Source organism: Pavona decussata, unplaced genomic scaffold (assembly GCF_977016875.1).
Source record: "Pavona decussata unplaced genomic scaffold, jaPavDecu1.1 SCAFFOLD_309, whole genome shotgun sequence".
Taxonomy (NCBI): domain Eukaryota; kingdom Metazoa; phylum Cnidaria; class Anthozoa; order Scleractinia; family Agariciidae; genus Pavona; species Pavona decussata.
Window position 1 is genome coordinate 69,397 of NW_028145702.1, and position 14,520 is coordinate 83,916.

At 36.3% G+C, this 14,520-nt stretch overlaps 1 long non-coding RNA gene across 1 annotated transcript; it reads left to right on the forward strand.

Annotated features, from left to right (window-relative positions):
* Positions 1–4,451: 4,451 nt before the first annotated feature.
* LOC146454218 (uncharacterized) lies at positions 4,452–14,263 on the forward strand. The gene is made up of 3 exons (XR_014859299.1): positions 4,452–4,493; positions 9,911–10,058; positions 13,782–14,263. It is a non-coding gene; the product is annotated as an uncharacterized LOC146454218 (long non-coding RNA).
* The last annotated feature ends 257 nt before the right edge of the window (positions 14,264–14,520 follow it).

Sequence of the window (14,520 nt, forward strand, 5' to 3'; positions counted from 1 at the left end):
AATTTCGTAGCTAATTTCCCTAAGAATAAAGAAAACATACAATTGTTTGGAGTGGTATGCATAATCGACTCGCTTTGTTCGTTCGCGGCTCTCAAATGCTTGACCCAAATTTGACCCTAGCGAGTTCAATCCTGAGTACATTAGCGTGAAATCTTGCCTGTTGATGGTCGAATAGTATCTCCTTTGAATTTTATTCAAGGTCCCCTTAAGTCCCCATGTTTTGAAGGAATTTGTGTTCGTTGAAGTTTGCCTAAATTGGCGCCAAACATGTAAACAACTGCATAATGCTTTTATAGTAACTGCTTTTGAACGATCACTCGTTTTCACGGTCGAAATGAACAGTACTTTAAGCACGATTCTCTTTGGTTCTATTCGTGTAAGGACATTAAGTGGTGACATAAATGCTTCCTTTTAAGTCGATATTCAAGCAAACAGTAAATGCATGGAAGAAGTCGAAGAAGAGTTGAGTGGCAAGCGGCCGTTTAATGTTTCTGATCGCACCAACAAGCAAAGAAGCTGCTCTCGTAAGTCTTTTGGAAAACTAACGTGTCCCATGACCGTTAGAAAGCGACAACAGGCTAAGTTTAACGAATTGACATAACTCTGACTGTCTAAATCTAAGCAATTCACGTAAAGCAATGGCGACGGAGAGGGCAGCTCAATGTTCACTCCGAGAAGCCCCATCGCAAATGCGAGATCAGGTATCAACATCGAGTTAATGATATAGTTGGAAGCGAGGCATTGTGGGATACCTGAATTTTCCTCCTTTGCACAAGGAAAAGGATTTTAAGAACAAAATCGGAAGGATGTAGTTGTGTCAGAAAGTGTACAAACTTCGTGTTTTAAACTTTCCATACATTTGTCTGTATAGCAAATCAGCTATGAACTGCTACTAAAAATATTTTGCTGGAAAAAAATACAGACAAATGTACAGAAAATTCAAAACACGACTGGGCGCTTTCTGACACAGTTACATTCCTCCAATTTTTTTTAAAATCATTTTCCTAGTGTCAAAAGTTTCTAATTCATGAATTTTTCAGAAGTGTTTTTCTAAAATTATTTGGCATTGGATTGAATTGGAAACTTTGGGTACTGGGAAAAGGATTTTAAGAAAAACAAATGGAGGGGTGTAGCTGTGCAAGAAAGTGTCCAGTCGTGTTTTGAACTCTCCATACATTTAACGGTATAGCGAACCAGTTGTAGACTGCTACTAAAAATAGTTTGCAGGAAAAAAATATAGACAAATGTACGGAAAATTCAAAACACGACTGGAGGCTTTTTGGCACAGCTACATCCCTCCATTTTTTTTCTTAAAATCCTTTTAACAACAACATTGAAATTGAAGCTTGGAATACATCAGAAATAAATCACTATACACAGTGTCTTTTTGAATCAACATTAATCTAGAAATGCAGATAATATCCCCTTACTTTAACCTCTTAAGATAGTGTTGACTTTTATGCTTTACCTTCGTCTGCAGAGGGAAAATCGTTTCTCTGATACCTGTTCCCACCATCGTATTTTGGAAGATAAGGTGTTAAATAAGCAAAATGAATGTTTTTTTTCCAAAAAACACCCACTGAAGGCAAATTGAAGTCACTAGTCAGGCAAACTTGACCCTTAAAATCGCCTTGTTTTTGTGCTTCTTGGCAGCCATTTTTTTTTTTCTTGTTTTCTTGGTCAGCTGTGTTCCTTGTTACAGTAGCGAGCCCGCTGAACATAAGAACTGGGAGACCTGGGGAGACTTTACATAACGAGGACGACAAGGACTGGAACCAGATTTCAGAGCCCACCGGTTTTCACAACTTCGTTCCCAGGGTCTCTCTTCTTCCCACCTTAGCGGGAGAGAGGAGAGAGAGGAGAGAGAGAGATCTCTCTCTCTCTCTCATCTCTCTCTCGCTGGGGCGGGAAGAAGAGAGACCCTGGGAACGAGGTTCCGGTTTTCGCGAAAACGGTACTCGTCCAGCGTAAGCAATTACTCGGCAAAATAGCGGCATTTTTAAAATTCCAATTGCTTGTTCTCATTTCGCGTGGATAGGCAAATCAAAAAACGGAAAAATTGTGGACCCGATCTGTCCGTCAGACGCTACTGGAGCGAATAGCTGTTTTTAAAAGTTGAACGCAGCCGGAGACTGAGCGAGAAATGTAGCGAACCAGTTGTGAACTGCTACTAAAAATAGTTCGCGAGAAAAAAATACAGGGAAATCCATAGAAAGTTCAAAACAAGACCAGACGCTTTTTGGCACAACTACATCCCTGAAATTTATTTTCTTTAAAATCTTTTTCCCAGTGCCGAAAATTTCCAATTTTATAATTTTTCAGACGTGATGTTTTATGAAAATCATTCGACTTCCGATTTCCATAGAAACATTATTATTTCAACATATGCTTCCCTATTTTTCAAAATGGCGTAGAAATTAAGTCAAGTCCAAGCAACAACCGTGGACGATAATCCTGCTGGTATACGTTGGATCAATTGTTGATCTGATCGGCTTAACAAAGACAAATGATACAAGAAGCAAAGACCGATACAACGTAGAAATACGGTTTTTATTATTTTTTGTTATTATTTCATTTGCTTCATATTTTATACTGTCAATCAATTTAGTTTAACGTAGTTCCGCTATTGCACAAATATTTGTCAGCTCTATAACCGTATGTCCCAATGTAAATTTTCTTTATACCTGAAAAAAGCTGGTTTGGCCAGCCGAGATATAGTAACCTTTAAACCGTATTTCTACGTTGTATCGGTCTCTGCTTCTTGTAGAAATTAAAACCGTGCTAAGCAGGACTGTCAACTCTCCCAGGTAATATGGGAAACTTCTGATTTTGAAGTGTATCTCCCAGTCTCCATATTTATATCTTTAATCTTCCGGACAATTATGGAAGTTCGCTATTAGTAGTTGACTGCACTTTCCGACAATGAAATATGTAATGTTGAGTGTTGTTTCAGCATCTAAATTTTTGTTGTTTTGGATCTCCCAATACGTAGCTTACTTTTTAACAAGCTGTTTTTGTACCCACGGCAGATTGTGACCGTTAGCCACAAAGCCCTGCCCATTGTATGGAACGTTCGATGTTGCATCTTCTCGCGAACAAGATATCAAAGGCATACAGCAGATAACATTTTGACAAAAGAAATAAATACTTCCAAATTCGTGCCGTAAATGACGTCGTAAATCTCCTTGCAAAGAGTAAGCGAAGAAAAAGTAGTCGCAGTGATCATGCAGTATTACCTGACTTGTTCATCACCATCACATTTTACTAGTATCATGGCAGAACAAAGAGTATACACATCTTTCAAAAGTTCAGCAGAGTGAAGTAAAAGCACACAAACCAAATTTTTTTTACCGTAACAAAATGTTTATTTAATATATTTCTATTAATTCCTATTACATATTAATTTACTTAATAACACGACGTTTCGACAAGTTCATGTCAAAAGTAGAAAACTAATGACATGAACTCGTCGAAATGTCGTGTTGCGCTATTATTTCTTCTTTACTATTTAGCTTAATTTATTTCATTTATATTTTAAATACAGTAGAAATCCGCAAGTAAGAACCCGTTAGACCAAAAAAAAATTAACAGGTTTCTCACTTGTGGTCTCCTTTACAGACGTTGTTTGTGTCCGTACCATTCTCCCTTCCCAGTAGAGAAGGGAGAATGACCGACACAAACAACGTCTGCAAAGGAGGTTATCTTACTCGCGGATTTGTACTGTATTTTTAAAAAAAAAAACTCAACAAATTAAATCAGGTCCGGGTGGGTTTCCATGGATATCAGTATATCATCAGTATATCATCAATGCTGAAAAGAGAACAATGATAATGAGTTTACACTACTATAATTTCACGAAAATGGAGCAATCACATCTCTTTAGGCACTGGAACATACTCCAACTAGAGATCTTTTAAATGTAAATCTTTGAAAATGGAGTCGTGTTCATGAAAAATTAGACTGTAATATGAACAGACAACTTTACTGTAGCCCTGTTATGAAAGACTGCATATGGTAATAAACACTGCAGTCACTGTACAGGGTAGAAATCATTGAACACAACTGAGATTAAAACCACCATTTCGCTTAAATTCTACTCTGTCGTTTCAATAAACATTTGTGTTCTGTGAAAGTTGAGGAAAAACGCATTTTTTTAATAAAGAACTTTTTCATTGCAATTGCGTCTCGCGTAGACATTACTAAAATGCCGTATAAATTTTAAAAAGTACTGGTTTGCGATCCGTCGTTAAACTAGAAACTCACGTTATATTATATACTTCAGTCATGTTCAGTTAGGGGAATTGAAGGAAGGGAAGGTGTCGTAAAGATACTGACATTCCTGGTGGTCCTCGGTCAGAAATCGATCAAGAGCTTGTCACGCCGGATGGACAGGCCGATGCAGATAGTTGATTTTGACCGCGTAAGACCTGGTGTTTAATTAAGCTCGCGACGCGATGTTTCCCTGATGGACGACTAACGTGAAACCAGTAAAGGTAGGCTATATCTATCGTTATCGATGTTTATCTAACACTTTGAAATGCCATCAAGTCTTAGAATGCGCATTTCTGAAAAATATGTTATTTTAGCTCGACATTTTGAATAGAAAGTTTATGTCAAATGCAAGTGCTCGGCACTAACAATTCTGAATATCGAAGAAGCTAAACTTGCTCTTGGCTCTCCCTCAACCAACTCTTACGTTTCTTTTATGCTTTCTAAACATCTCGCGTACACTACAACCATAACTATCATAACTCGATATACGTACACTAAACACTAATCTATTCTTAAATTGCACCATACAATCCAAGAACAACGCTGTACTAATATACGGAGTTCAATTCTGTTAAATTAAAGAAGTATTCAATTTTTGAATACAGTCGAACCTCGATTATCCGGACCTCGATTATCCGGATTATTCGATTATCCAAACTTTTTTCTCTGCTCCTAATTTTCTCATGAATATTAATAAGTTGAGATGTTTTGAACTCAAAGTTGCAAAAAGCCCAATAATCCTTTCAAAAAACTGTTGAAACAGCGCATTATCCTGTGCACTTTTCAAAATTCGCAACAGCGACGACACAAAGAAATATTCTGATACGTTCAGCTGATATCTGATTGACTCAATTGTTTTGTGGCCAAGGGAATTTCAAAAGTCCCTGAAGCTGGTAATCTCCCACGTAGCCGTTCTTAGTGTCGTCACGCAACACGTGGGTTGCAACTGTGTAGGAGACTATGAAGCTGGTCGATGATGAGCAGTTGGATAAAGCCCTGTACGCTTAGTTTATTCAACAAAGATCTACTGGGAAACTGATTTCATATTCAAAGTCATGTTTTCTTTGCTGTAACCTTTTATTTACATTTCTCTCTCATTAATATTCATATTTTCAATTATCCACACTCTCGATTATCCGGACTATTTACTGCAGTCCGGACGAGTCCGAATAATCAAGGTTCAACTGTATTTCATTAAGTTCAATTGGGAAAAACTCTGGGTGAGTTCTAATAATGACAATTTAAGCGATTTTGATTAATTTGGTTTGTATTGTCACAAATTTTCTAGTTATTATAAGTAAAGATGTTTGTGATGAGTTACAATGAAACAAAAAAATCAAGGCAGTGTGATTTAATATGTTTGTGATACTTATAATGAAAAGAAATATTTTTTCTAAGATTTTAGAGTATCACATCTACTTTTACTTACCTTTAGCAGACGTACCACTTTACATCGAGCACAATTTTTGTGATCTAATAAATTATATTATAGTAGTTAGTACAAATTATATTTAAACTTGGTGCCATATTTATTGAAAATTGTTACTAAAAGCAGCAACCAAGAAGTTTTTCTACTAAAATATCTCTTTTAACAAAGAAATATTACTTACAAATTACTATAGCTAAAGAAAAACTAAAAATGTCTCAACTGTTGCATTCACAATCAAATCTATTAATTGCTCAGAGGTTTAACTTTATGTCACAAGTCAGAGTTGTGACATAATGTACATTAAATGCTAACATAATAATCGTAATCAGTTGTTATTTGGCTAGATTAATGGATTCAACAGAAATTACTGTAATCTTATACTCCTTTTCAATTGACAATCCCTTGTGTTTTAAGACTTACGCTTACCCGGTACCTTCAGAGGTTTCTTCAGAGGTGTCTCGCATCCAAGCAATGTAGCGCATCCAATTTAAACTGTAGATACCTGAACCCTTATAGCAAATTAAAGCCTATAGAGCTGGCTAACCAACTAAACCAAGAATTTTGAAATAAAATGAATTGCCGAATTTTTAGCGCTGTTTTCTCAAATAAATTTTTTTCACTTAGATGAGCCACTTCAAAAAGCTAAAACTCAAAAGGAATTTGTTTGTTTGCCTTCAAATTTGGACAGTAGCTAGTTTAACATAAACAACAAAAACGTGTCTGCGAATTTTTTCTTTCGAAATATTTTTTTTCTCCAAAAGCGATTTTTCTACGATTATTCCACATTTTTTTTATCCTATTTCAAAAATGCTCTATAACTTTTCATTGCGATTGAATATGGCAAAACGCAGACACATTTTTTTAGCGCCTTCGGTCCGGAAACTGAGGAGCAAATTAAATTAGCAAAAAACAAAATTCACTTTGACTTGTAGCTTTACAAAGGTGATTCGGACGCTCGCAATTAAACGTCGTGAAAAATTTGACAATTTATTTTATTTCAAAATTCTTCGTATGGTTTGATAGTCAGCTCTATAAGCTTTAATTTGATATAGGGGTTTAGGTATCTACAGTTTAAACTCGATGCGCTACAGTACCGCCTGGAACTATTGACCCATCGAGACTAGGGCATACCTCGTCTTTACCGCGGGTAGTGGCCGTGTGTCCACCTAGGTGAAAATACGGTCGTTCCGTGGTGAAGACGAGGTACAGTGTGCCGCGGTAAATTTGCCGCGGGCGAAAAGACGAGGCGTGCCGCAGGAAAGGACAATGGGGACTGGTTGCATTTCTAAAATAAGTGTTAGCGTGAGTGAAGATATTTACACTGCAAGTGTTCGAGGTGCGAAGAATCAGTGCTCAATCGAAGGAGTAATTTCAAGTCAAAATGGCGTTGGGTAGTTCGCGTAATAATTCAAATATTGAAATCCTGAATCTTTGCCTTGGCAAATGTTTGTATTCCGTCTTTTCAGAGATAATAAAAGTAACTAACAATCCAACACTTGAAAGAAGCTTGTTACATGTCTCCGAGGGTATGTTAAATACGCAGTGAAATACGTGTACGTTGATTTACTTGCTTTTCAAAACACTCAGGGAAGTTAACGAAAGAGAGTTCGTTGAATTGTCATAAAAAATCCCTTTTTTAAAATTTAGTTCTCTTACTTTGTTCATTTCGATACAAGCGACGGAGCAAACGTCTTGTAAATTAACCGTAATTTGCATAGGAGCAAGTTAAGTTTAACGTTTGTTTTGCACTCGTGGGAACTGCTGCTTCTGATTCGTCAGCGTTTTTTGTGCGTGATCGACCAAACAGCTGTTAAAAATATCTCCTGAATTTTAGAGCAAGCTTGTGTTCTAAAAAATCGGATATTTAGAGGGAATATTATTCTTTTTGCAGTGCCAAGTTCATTTTAAAAGAAAGAGGTTTAAAATAGACTGTAGACACAAGCGACAAAATTTGCGAAGTTGACACAAGGGTTTCAAGTTACAATAACATCGTCACGCGCGAACATATGTTTTATAATCCGTACATTTCGAGGGTCAGTTTTTTTTTCTTTTTCTTCTCCTAACTTAAAATTGAAATAACTTGGCAAAAAATACAAAGTAAACAGCGGACTAACATTCTGGAACACTGCCGTGTTGCATCAAACAGCTTGTCACGTCAGGAGTCTGAATGACAATAACCGACAATGTGTTGGAATTGCAATTATTCGGGCGCTGAGCGGCACAAATTATGCCGAAATATTATTTGTTTTCAACTTATAAATGATTTTAAAAGGTCCAGCAAACAGAACTCCACTGACTGTGTCAAAAATTCAAGTTTGCTTGTTTTTTCTTGAGCAGATCTGCACGCTTCAAAGCTTCAATAGTGAATATTGCGCATTGTCCACAAGAAGTCTTCAAATATTTTGGGTATACCAAGTTTTGAGATATTAAATCAGAATCTTCCTCAAAGGATTTTTCAAATGTGGTCGGATACTCAAAAGCGGATTCTCATTTTCTTCAAGGGCCGAAAATCGTATGTGTATTGCCCATAATTGTCCTCCGTAATTAACATTCTTCGGTGTGATTTTGCAATTAGAAGCTGACGAGCCAAAACACAAAGCAAAGGATACAAAAGCGTATTCAAACTCTACCGCGTCTTTTCTTTACCGAGGTTTTACCTAGGTGAACTTTCCCGCGGCAACTTTAAAGCCATACCGCAACCGAACCGAGGAAAAAAAACGTCCTACTGCGGGAATACCGAGGGAAACCTGCGAGTAGATCCCGCGGCAATGACGCGGCAAATGGGTCTATAGTTCTAGGCGGTACTGTACATCATTTAAACGCGAGACACCTCTGAAAGTCCCAGGTAACCTTAATTATCAGCAAAATTCAAACAAATCTGCAGCTATCATGAAGAGCAATTAATGTGTGGAACCTATTATATCACCTAACATAATTATTACAAAAGCAACCACTTGATACAAGAAAGTGTATTTCCTCTGTTATATTTTGCGGAATCATACTAATTATTCCTTTCAAACAGTTTATTTTACTTGAATTAATCACAACATGCATAAGACATGTTGTTCTGCATGAGCAATTGAGATCAGCTTAATCAGTTAAGAAACTCATTTTTTTTTTAATTTATACTCACACTTCTGCTCTATATATTCCATTTTTAAACGTCGCAGTGCTGTAACAGTAGAATCAAAGGTACAATCAATGAGAAGTCATAAAACAGACGCTTGATAAAACATTACTGATAAACTATGTCATACTATTCACCAGCCTTAAATTATTATACATCACATTCATTACACCACATATATGTCACACATTAACACTCCAATCAGCTAAACTAGTACATAAAAGATCTTAGTTCCGACCCCTGAAATAATATAAGCACTTAAATTACTTTTTTCCAAGCATATTTGTCTCATTTAGTGAATACATCATTTTCATTTCTTCAGAAACCTTAAAATATTCCACCACATTTATTGCATTTCTGCCTATGTTAGATACTCACACTCTTATCCTAGCAGTATGCACAACATTTGTTCTATAGAATGAACTAATGATTTTTGTTCCCATCAATCTCCTGTAGCTCATATGTGACCTCTCACGCGAAAACGTTCCTTACGGTGTCCGTTCGAACGGTCGAACGCATGGCATGCGAACGGATGACAAACGGATAGAGAAGCCGTTTAAAATGGATGCCGTGAACGACTTCAGAAAAATTTTGAACGGTTGAAGTCGAACGGCTCAAGGAAAATTTCGAACGGGTGAAGTCGAACGGCTGATCACCTTCAGAAAAATTTAGAACAGGTGAAGTCGAACGGCTGAACGGCTAAAGGAAAATTTTGAACAGGTGAAGTCGAACGGCTGAACGGCTTTAGAAAAATTTCGAACGACTGAACGTTCGAACGGCTCCCAATTGTTTTTGAACAGACAGCTCAAGCCGTTCAAACGACATCCCATTCCGTTTGAACGACTGATGAACGGCTTACGAATGGCTATCCTTTTCAAAACGGCAAACCGTAAGGAACGTTTTCGTGTGAGAGGTCACATATAGTTATAGTGTCTAACCTAGTAATCAGTAGGTTCAACTCCTGATAGCATTGACTAAGTTAAGCATTTTCCTTTTATAAGTACGCCTGTGTTATTTATTGTTATATAATACATTATTCTCACTTATGTCATTATTTCATATAATGGTTTTTAACAATGTAGATATCGCTACAAGATATAATGAAGCACAACAAACCTCTTTGCAATTACTCATGAAAGATGCTGAAATCAGTAACGATTGAACAGTCTATGCTTTTTGACTTTTGGGGAATAAACAAGAAGATATCAGCCAAACTGAGACTATTCCAAGGTATACTAGTAACCCTTTCTTTTAAGATACATTAGTTATTAACGAAACACATTAATACCGAAAGCTTCAAGGCATCTTTGTGTTATACACAAGTGTTATTACAAACGTTACGAATCAATAAACACCAATGCAACTATATTTCCAACAAGCTGACAGTGAGCTCAGTGTATATCTACACCTCATTAATTTTTTTTACCAATGTAATATTCCACCGCATCAACTTTTTGAAGAATTTTAAACTGGACTATAGTTATTTTCATGATTGATGTTAAATTTTTGCATAAAAGGTGGATTACATTAAGAATCAACTGCGTAATACAGTGCAACACGCTTTACTCTGATCAATCCCAACAAACTTCTTTTACATGTTAGCAAATCACAAGTGTGGCCAGTGTGCGAGCCAGCAAGCCAAACGTGCGAGCCATACAAGCCATGTGAGACAGACGTGGGAGGCATGAATAAAACATACGAGGCATCCAAGGCATGACCAACCCCTAACATAAATGTTAACTGTTAAGCTAACCAGGGAGCTATTTAAGCTAACCTGAGTGCTATTTAGGCTAACCAGAGTTATTTTTAGGCTAACCGGAGTGGTGTTTTTTTACGCTAACCGAGTGCTTCACACGTCTGCCTCGCATGGCTCGCACGCTCACTGGCTTGCAGATTGTCAAGACCCATCAAAATAATATCTTCTTCATTATTATTATAATATAAAACAATATCTTTTCAATAATTCGTTGCTGCGTCACTTGCCTGATGAACTTTGCAAAGAGGCATGATTGTTAATGAAATTCACATAATCATCCTGATTTGCTAACTTGTAAAAAAAAGTTCTGGGTCAGCCCACAGTAATCATTCACATTGCATATCAAAATTTCAAACAATAGATACCTTGGTTGAAATAAAACACGTGAATTGAACAATATAGTTTATGACAATATGTCCAATTTATATTTACCCAATGGCACTGTCTTTGGATCTTTCCTAGCTGCAAGATACAATAATAACATTACCAATACCATGATTATGCAAGTGTCAATTATGAAGTAATAACATATTAATAAATTTATTTATTATCATTCATTAGTATTGGGCAATTCCAGAAAATATCCATATCCAAGAACGCACGGCTTTCATGTTTTAGCCCCCCCTTACCTTCTGAAATTCTAAAATGTGTTACCCCCCCCCCCTATGCCCTCAGAATTCCATAATCGTGAACCCCCCCTCCCCTTCAGAATTTCCGCTTTTTCTGGGACGTACATTTCGACTGAAGCAACGCCTATATGAACAAACATACATGAATTTATGCCTCCTCAAAACTGTCATCTAGCGGCACTAGGCGACAAGCTTTACTCTTCAGCAACAAGAAAAACCTACCGCTAGTGGCCAAGCTGGGAAAACTTCTTTTTAAGTCCGAATTTGGAGTCCATTTTTTAAGTCCATTTATGCCAGTTTTACTCCTCTTTGTTTTCCTGTGCTGTTTTGACGTTTACAAAGCAGAATAGCTCAAATTCAGCCAGTTAAAATCCTTCAGCGACCAAATGTACCGTCAAGTCTTGTTGCATCCTTTTATATGTCATGTTGTATGCACAAAAAGTGTTCTCAACCCATATGCCTCATGTAGTGTACTTGAAATGTATCATGATCTAGCGATGCTTGTCTTCCGCTTCCGCACTCATACGTTCGTGAATAATTTTATTTACGAACTACAAAAGTCCACTACAATAGCATTTTCAAGGAACTCACTCTGCACTTTCTACTCCAGAAATCCCACCTGTTGAATTCACCAGTGCCTTCGGATATCCAATCATAAATATCCCCACCCCATGCCCTCAGAATTCCATTAACTTGAACCCCCCCCCCCCCCCCCACTTCGGAAATCCTGAAAGCCGTCCGTGGTATGGTATGGATATTTTCTGGAATCACCCATTACAGCTGTTATGATAATATTGGATGGTGATATATAATTTAAACCCATTGTAGTCTAACATGGCCATTAAACCACCTATGACTTTTGACTACTCCATATTCTTTTTTCATCTCCATTGTAAGGAACATTTTTGTTCTTATTAAATTTAAAAAAAGTCTAATTAATCGGAATCCATTTTCTCTGCAGATATTTTTAGGACTTCAGTGCCCCTACAAACAATAGTTTTTGTCGTTAATAAACAAAAAAGATAATCTAATTTCAGTGACAAATGTGATCGTCACGTTTATTCGAAGTCTTGTTCACAATACCAATTTTGCATCTTAATTTGGAAGAAAAACAAAATACACTTTTGAAATAGCAAATCAAATCTTATCAACTCTAACTTATAGAACACTCAGCACTTTAAATAGTGGAAATCACCAATTTTATTCCAGAATTTTATTCTAGAAATGCAACAAATCATTTGTTGCATTTCTGGAATACAGTAATAATATTGTATTCCAGAAATCCAATAGTTAGTGGCCAATACCAGCTTAATGTTGAAGGGACACAGTCAGTTTTGTGACCACGCTGACCTCAACACTAGTTTTATCAGTTTGAAAACCGTGTACCTTAACCTGAAATCAAAACTATCTCTCAAATACATCAAGAAATCCACTTCAATCTTCTCACTGTTTTATTGGATTTTAAAGCTTTTACTAAAAACCTGTTTCTCAGTATGCTTTTGCTCATCCTATGACATTATTTTATCATATTTGGTTAAAATCAGTATGTAATCTGTCTCCAACGCAACATAAAAACAAGAGGTGGAAAACGTGAAGGCGTCAAACAAAAGAAATCCCCGGCGTTAACTTCAATAACTAGAAAAATCATTCAAAAACATTGGCCACCAAATCTCTATTATAATTATATATTTGAAAAATCACATTTTCTCAACCTGGCGAAACATTCACGTAGAGGAAATCTTCATAAATAATACGAACTTTGCATCATCACTGCTTGATTTGGATTTCAGATGAATACAAGCTTCGGTACACAGTCGATTATCTCATCAACAAGAACAATTTCTAGTAGAACCTTTTTTTCTACAGGTCAAACAAGCGTTCTTGCAATTACATGGCTTTGGTTCCTAAATTTAAATAGTGCAGAAGTTGTAGAAACGAAATTATAAAGCAAAATATATCATTGAAAGCAGAAATAAAGCTTACTGGTCGTTATTAGCTACACTATTAAAAAAGTTCAGTGGATTCGCTACGTTTTAAAATTGACATATTCACTAAAATTTGAACTCAATTTGCCTCTCATGCAAACAGTGACAGTGAAATGTAGAAAATAATTTGTCACACGACCAGATACCAAAATAAACAATTGCATGATTCTTCAACTACAGAGGTATTCGTTGACATTTGACTTTCTGTGGACAACTCCATCAGTATAAATTCTCCATGGCATCAAGAAGATAAGTGTTCTAATATGACATTAGGTCTATAAACACTATACAGTAATAATTTCAACTGGCAAATACTTCAACTTGACAACATCTATTTAGATTTTTCATAGGATGCGCTTCTCAGCGCTAGACTTATGATGAAATGTGATATGCAAATCAGCTAAGAAATGGTATCTAATACACCTGTACACTAGCTGACTGTGTCCCTTTAAATAAGATTATGATTAAATTAGAACTTGCATTTTAAATTAAACTGTTGCTTAATTGGAATACACACCTAACTCTGTTTTCATAATCTGGAAAATGCTCACTTCTAATTTTTGTTGTATTGACACTTTCCAAGGATATCAAGAATCGGATAATAGGAGCAAGATAAAAGAGAGAACACAGAAGAGAAAAATTGCCACCCAGTGAACTTGATTGTTGTTGAAGACCACTGATAGCATCTTCCATTTGCTGACTTTGTTAAGTGACAATTAACCAACTGTTAAGTATTAGTTAATGAAGACTTTTTAGACAGGTGCTCTAATAAGACGTTTTTGGTTTTTTTATATAAATGTTCTTAATAATTATAATTACTTTACCAGGCTCAGTCCTTGGCTTCTTCGCTGCTATTTGAATTGTCACATTCCAAAATGGTAGTAATCAAAACAAAAAGAAAAGAAAAGCAGTCAATTATTGATTCATCAAAGCTATACATTTAATATTAACAGCAACATCAACTGTTTTACTTTGTGTGCAACTGCTATAAGTACCATTTTAAGTTCGAAGATATAAACATTTCATTGGCTCACATTAAAAACCAGCAAAAACTGTTTCAACTCAGGATATCCAGAAGGCTCCATTGCTATAACAGAGATTCCAACCCCTTTTAATGGAAAATAGCAAGTATTTTTTAGTGCCAAAGGCACTCACGCAAGTACCTAAGACACAAGCCTATAGGGAAGTCTCAGGTTTCCCCCTCCACCGAAAATTTTTTCAAATTTACTTTCTCTTGAGTGGCATTTCCTACATTTCATACATCATACTAGTTGGAAAAGACACTTAATTTTAAGAAGCTACTTTAATAAAACATGTTTCTT